Raw genomic sequence first — 7,671 nt, 5'->3', positions numbered from 1 at the left:
CTGTGAATTCAAATTCCCAGAAGCTTAGTGGTGAACTTAACAACTCTAATCCTCCTTAAGCACTTAAATTCCCAAGAATTTCCCAAAATCAAACTTAGCTTTCAACTTAGATAATCCTTTGAGAAGATAGTAAAAAGAAAACAAGAAGAGAGGGGGAACGTGTTTGAACGTATAAGACCAACCTTCAGCATTGGTTTTCCTTTTTTTCTAATTATTTGGTCAAAAGACTATTTTACCCTTTCTATTACTTAACCCCTTAACAAACTTCAAGGGAAAAATAGTCATTCATTCTATACTTCCACTAAACCCCAAATTATACCGCAAACTCCCAATTTAATCTAATATTCCACCAACATAATTATTCCACCAATTAATTTCATTTTACCAAATCTCTCCAAATGTAGAAATTCCCAAAATACCCTAGGCTCGCCCCTAGCTGGGCATTTATCCTCGTTGTGACTTTTCTGCTTAACTGCTCGAACGGATCCACTCGTGCAAAAAAAATTATAAATATATCCACATAATAATGTGGTTTTACGGACAAAGCACATAGAAATTACAAATGTACCCTCAACGGATCCAAATTACAAAAATGCCCATTTTTAACAAAAGTAGGTCTTTAAACACATTTAATACACATAATCATGCATACTCACTCATCGAATAATATAAATAAAGCACGCTAATCAAAGCACTTAATTCTATTACGTTACAATGATCCCCTCCTAATAGAAATTTTGTACTTGAAATTTACTTGAATAGCTTGGGATACTGATCCCGCATATTCAACTCTAGCTCCTAAGTTACCTCTTCTACATTTCTGTTCGTCCATAACACTTTGACTAAAAGAATGGTCTTGTTGCCCAAGAATTTATCCTTTCTATCAAGAATCTGTACCGGTCTCTCCTCATAGGACAAGTCTTGTTGTAACTCCAGATTCTCATAACTCAACACATGTGTTGTATCATACACATATTTTAAAGCATCGATACATGAAACATGTCATGAACTCCTGATAGAGCTGGAGGCATAGCCAATCTGTAAGCTACCTGCCTAATCCTTTCCAGGATTTCAAAAGGTACCACAATGCTAGGGCTTAGTTTGCCTTTCTTTCCAAACCATTTTTGTAATGCCCTACTTCCTTAGTGTCATTACTATGTGGATTAAAAATATGCCATTAGCTTTCTAATCGAGGTTTTAGGCTAAAAGTGTAACTAAACTGAAATAAAAGACATTTTAAGACATTAAGTATAAAAATATGGTCATTCATTTACATCATAAAGAGTTATACATTTGGGATCCCAAAATACTGTTTAGAAAATTCATTATAACTCAAAGTTACAATTAAGATCGGCCTAGACGAAAAAACAACCATTACAGTGCTTTTTCCCAAAATAACCCTGGTCGTGGCAGCCAGGTAGGTGGAACATGTACCCATGGCTCAACGCTCTCTGTACTCATGGTTGGTTGACCTTTCCTTTGTCCTTACCTACACCATAGTGCACCTATGAGCCGAAGCCCAGAGAGAAAACTCAACACTAAATATATAACATATAACATATGCATAACAATTCACAATATACAACAAAACAGCCAACGAGTTAAACACATAGCGACCAATGCTGTCCCAAGCACTTTACCAGGCCCTGGATTCACGTTCTTAACCGAGAAGGTGGCTCCAGCACCATAGGAGGGTCTCGCCCTAGTAGCCTACACTCAGCATGCTCAACGTGAATCCCGGCCCCTTGCCATATCCAGCTTCTTGTCGTACCAGGCCTTCATCATTCCCTCACAACCATGCGTCACATAGCATAATATTCAGAGATATTTAAACACATATTAAACATAAGCATTACGGCCGCGCCCTGCAATACAAACAATAGGGCCAGGCTCTGCTCTACAAGTATAACAGTTTTCTTACCTGTGTCTCGAGCTATCTGAATATTGCGATCCCGAGCATAGTCCTCTAGCCCGAGCCTCGTTGAAAACCTAGTCACAGCGAATTCATAATAACCATTCATCAAGTTTTAAACCAATAAATAATTTCAAAATAATAATCTAGCCTCCAGGACCTTGGATCCTACCAAATTGGGTAGTAGAACCCTTCCCGAGCCTTAACATTTGGGTTCCCGAGCTTAAAACCCTCAAACAACCATTACTTTCATTTAATTCGCAGCCCAGACCCTTAAGGGCCACGATGCACTCAAGTCAGAGTCAAAATGCCTCTCTGTCGACGGACACGGGTTGCGGTGCCCCAGACCCTGAATTGCGGCACCTAGGCAAATTTTTGAGGTCCCCAAGCCTCTTCGTTCAAGTGGGTCGCAGCTCGAGCCTCTATACCCAGAGTGCCCCATACATTTCACGAGCCAACCTCCTTTAAACTCACCAATTCAGAGCCCTAATCCTAGGATTCATATCCAAACAACAGAACTAGTATTAACATCCAAAAATCCAACAGAAAGCCTCATCATAGCCTCAATTCAATCACCCAAGTTCTAACTCTCAAAAATCTATAAAAAATAGAGAAAGTTATACAAGGACTTGCTTTAATCGTTACCTTTATTCTGATCTCGCTCTGAGCTAACTTCAATTGCCACAAACTTTAAGTCTCCCCAAGCTCAACAAACCTCTAGCCTCAAATTCCTAAGCTTGAATCCTCCACAATTTCTCTTCTTCCAAGTGTGTAAGACAGGGAGAGAGAGTCGAATATAATAGAGAAAGTGAGCTGAGTTTTTCTTGTTTCCTTCTAAGTCCCTCTAGAGTCTTAGCTTCCTAAAGAGTCTAAGTCTATCCCCTTAGCCAAAAGTGTAAAGTACCCTTTAAGCCTATCTTAATCCTCAACTGCCACCCAGGGAAATCCCGCCAATTGCCACATCCCGCTAAATCCTCAAGTGTTCCTATAAATCCTCACTTAATCCTGACATGCCCAAATAATTGCTAAATTACTACTCGTTATCCGGTAAGTCCCGAACACATATTACATTCCCAAAATACCCTTAGGACTGTCTTGGATTGTGCATCAGCAATATATTACCACTCACTCGGGGTAACAATCAAAATATACACACATATGACATATATACCCTCAATGGGATAAAATTACAAATATGCCCTTAATAATCATATGGGGCCCACATTCATATTTAATTCACCAAAACATGCATTTCTAATCATATAATCACCAAATTCACACAATAACATAATTAAATCCATTATTGCCCTCCCAGCACGCTAATCAAGGCCCTAAGCCTTATTAGAAAATTTGGGACGCTACAACTATCCCCTCCTTACAGAAATATCGTACTCGAACTTACCTCAATAGGTCGGGATATCGATCTGGCATATCTGTCTCAAGTTCCCAAGTCACCTCTCCTACTTTGATGTTCCTCCACATCACTTTCACTAAGGCGATGATCTTGCTCTGCAAGACTTTATCCTTTGGTCAAGAATCTGAATCGACTTCTCTTCATACGATAAATCATACTCCAGCTCCAAGTTCTCATAACTCAACACATGCGTAGAATCTAATACATACTTCCGGATCAAGGATACTTGATACACATTGCGAACCCCTACTAGAGCTGGAGGCATCGCCAATCAATAAGCTACCTCTCCAACTCATTCTAGAATCTTAAAGGGGCCAACAAACCTAGAGCTCATCTTGCCCCTTACTCCAAACCGTTTCACTCATCTCAAGGGAGAAACTCATAGTCCCCCCTGAAACTCTACGCTCTTGTGTCTCAAGTCTGAGTAACTCTTCTGGCAACTCTGAGAGGCGAGCATTCGAGCTCTAATCTTCTTAATTGCCTCATTGGTCCTCTGAACAACCTCAGGAACAAGATACCTCCTCTCAGCCATTTTATCCCAATGGAAAGGTGACCCACACTTCCTCCCATATAACATCTCATATGGAGCCACTCATATAGTCACCTGATAACTGTTATTATACGAAAATTCAATCAAAGGGAGATACTTACTCCAAGATCCCCCAAAATCCAACACACAGGCTTGCAACATATCCTCCAGTGTTTGAATTGTCCTCTCAGACTGTCCATCTGTCTGAGAATGATAAGCGGTACTGAATCTCAACTGTGTACCCTTAGCCTTCAACAGGCTCTCCCAGAACTTGGAGGTGAAGGTGGGGTCCCTGTCAGATACTATTGACCTTAGAGCCCCATGTAGTCGTACAATTTCCTTCACATACAATTCAGCATATTGGTTCACAGTATAAGTTGTCTTAATAGGAAAAAAGTGGGCTGACTTGGTGTATCTATCCACAATCACCCATACCGAATCATGTTTTCCCACGGTCTTCGGTAATCCAACCACAATGTCCATGGTCATATCCTCTCATTTAGACATTGAGATCCATAAAGGTTTCAACAACCCTGCTGGCCTCTGATGTTCAGCCTTTACCTGTTGACAAGTTAAACACTTGGCCACATAATCCACAACACCCTCTTCATTTCTGGCCACCAATATAACGTTCTCAAATCTTGGTACATCTTCATCGTACCCGAATGTAAGAAATAGGGAGAGGTATGAGATTCATTTAAGATCTCTTGTTGGATACTGGAATCTATCAGAATGCAAATCCGACCTTTGTACTTAAGTAATCCCATTTTCGAGATAGAAAATTCTTTAGTCACTTCGACTAAGACGCCATATTTGTGCTCTCTTAGCTGGGGATCCTCCCCCTGTGCCTCCTTGATCCTTTCAAGGAGCATAGACTGAAGAGTGATATTACCTAGTTGTCCCACTACCAACTCAACACTTGCTCTAGTCATCTCTTCAGCTAACTTATCTGATATCTGCCTCGAACTGAACAACTATCCTGGGCCCTTCAGACTCAACGCGTCAGCCACCACATTGGGCTTCCCAGAATGGTATAGAATATCACAATTGTAATCCTTTACCAATTCCATCCAACGTCTTTGGCGCCTGTTCAGATCCTTCTGAGTAAAGAAGTACTTCAAACTCTTATGGTCACTGTATATTTCACACTTCTCGCCATATAAATAATGTCTCCCAAATTTTAGTGCAAATACTACCACCGCCAATTCTAGATCATGTGTCGGATACCTCTGCTCATACTCCTTAAATTGTCTCCACGTGTAGGCTATTACCTTTCTGGCTTGAATCAGTACACACCCCAAACCCTGTCTGGAAGCATCACAATAAACTACAAACTTCTCATTGCCTGATGGCAAACTCAATACTGGAGCAATGATCAGTCGTCGCTTCAACTCCTTGAAATTGTTCCCACACCTGTCTGTCCATACATGCTTAGTCTTCTTACGCGTCAGTTCGGTCAATGGTGTAGCTATTCTAGAGAATCCCTCGATGAACCACCGATAGTACCCTGCCAATCCCAAAAATCTCCTAACCTCTGGTACACTGCTCAGCCTGGACCAATCTCTCACCACCTCAGTCTTACTTGGGTCCACTAGAATCCCCTCCTTACTAACAATATGACCCAGAAATGCTACCTGGGGTAGCAAAAACTCAAACTTGCTGAACTTAGCATATAACCTATGCTCTCTCAACCGTTGTAATACCAGGTGTAAATGCTGCTCATGCTCTGTCTCTGACAGAGAGTACACAAGTATATCATCAATGAATACGATCACAAACTTGTCCAAATAATCCTTGAAGACCCTATTCATGAAGTCCATAAAGGCTAATGGGGTGTTGGTTAACCCAAAGGACCTAACATCAAAGTCATAATGTCCATACCTCGTGCAAAAAGAAATCTTTGGTATGTCCTCCTCTTTTATACTTGACTGGTGGTAGCCTGACCGAAGGTCATTCTCGGAGAATATTGTCTTCCCTTGTAGCTGATCAAATAAGTCGTCGATCCTATGTTGTTGGTACTTGTTCTTAATGGTCAATTTGTTCAACTCTTTATAGTCAATACACATCCTTAAGGATCCATCCTTCTTCATGAAGAACAATACTAGAGCACCCCACGGTGAAAAACTCGGTCTGATGAATCCTAAATCCAATAACTTTTTGTAACTGAATCTTAAATTCCTTCAACTCTACCGGAGCCATTCTATAAGGTGTCCGAGATACTGGCTCCATCCTTGGCACCAATTCAATGATGAACTTGATCTCTTTGTGTGGTGGAAAACTAGGGAAGTATGTGGGGAACAAATCAAGAAACTCACATACCAGTTTGGTCTCATCTGGTCCAACCGAAACAACTCTAGAAGTATTGATAATGTTCGCTAGGAATCCTATGCAACCCTCATGCATTAGGTCTCTAGCCTTCAGTGCCGAAATCATAGGTACTCACGGTCCACTCACTGTCCCCACAAATACAGAGGGTGCCTCCCCTTCCGGTTCAAAGGTCACCATCCTGTGTTTGCAGTCAATCGTCACCCCATACTTCAATATCCAATCCATCCCTGGGATCATATCAAAGTCATCCATCGCTAACTCAATCAAATCCACAGACAAATCCCTACTGTCTATCTCTACTGGTAATGCACTAACCCATCTCCTAGAGACCACTAGTTCTCTAGTTGGCAACAAATTCTGAAATCCCCTAGCATACAAATCACTAGGTCTAAACAACTGATCTATTACTCTAGCAGATATAAATGAATGAGTAGCCCTTGAGTCAATCAATGCAGTAAAAGAAGAACCAGCACTAGAAATCTGACCTGTCACGATCGAGGGGATAGCCTTAGCCTCAATCTGGGTCAAGATAAATACTCTCGCAAGAGTGAGACTATTGCTCCGTTTTGGCTCTTCCTTCCTGGCTTTTGGACAATCCCTCCTCAAATGACTAATGCTCCCACAAGTAAAGCAGGCCCTGATCTTGCTCTTTCCCTGATGTCATCATCTACATCGAGGACACACTAGGAAACTCCTCCAGTTGTCTTCGCAGCCCTGACGGCCACTGAAAGCACCCCGTGCCCTCCTATTTGAGCCAGGAGGAATAAAAGAGTCTGGGGCCTTTCTCTTCTGCTCAATGGGGCCACTACCTTGGCTAGATCCAGTAAAAGGAGGTGCCATCTTCCAAGCATCGCGCCTAGCAGTGTCCTCTCTCCATATCTGATCCTTGGCCCCCTCAGCTGTAAGGGCCTTCTCCACTATCTGAGCATAGGTGGTAGTTACCGGATCTAGAGTTATCTTAAAATTCAATCCCCGCACGAACCGATCTCTTTGTACCATGTCAGTTGGCACCAAATCCGGTGCGAACTTTGCTAACCGATCAAACATCAAAGAATACTCAATAGCCGTCATCCGGTTCTAAGTCAGGTTCGTAAGCTCATCCATATTCACAGCTCGGATTGCGACACTGTAATACTTCTCATTGAATATGGTTCTGAATTATTCTCAAGTCATAACTAAAATATTACTTCTCTGAGACACAACATCCCACCAGATGCGGGAATTTATCTCAACATGTAGCTAGCACAAGCTACTCTCTCATTCCCTTCCACCCTCATGAAATCCAGGATGGAAGAAATCATGTTCATCCACTGCTCTACCAGCAGTAGGTCTAGGCCACTCTTGAAGGTTGGAGGATGATGTTTCCTGAACCTCTAGTACAAAGGTTCCCACCTATTCTCTATAGCAGGCTGAGCAGGCACTGGTGCTACTGCCTGTGGAATCTGTAACCGAATGCCTTGAGGAGGGGCCTGTTGCAACAACTGTCGA

Source organism: Humulus lupulus, chromosome X, assembly GCF_963169125.1.
Source record: "Humulus lupulus chromosome X, drHumLupu1.1, whole genome shotgun sequence".
Classification (NCBI taxonomy): Eukaryota; Viridiplantae; Streptophyta; class Magnoliopsida; order Rosales; family Cannabaceae; genus Humulus; species Humulus lupulus.
Note: the sequence above shows the minus strand (reverse complement) of the source record.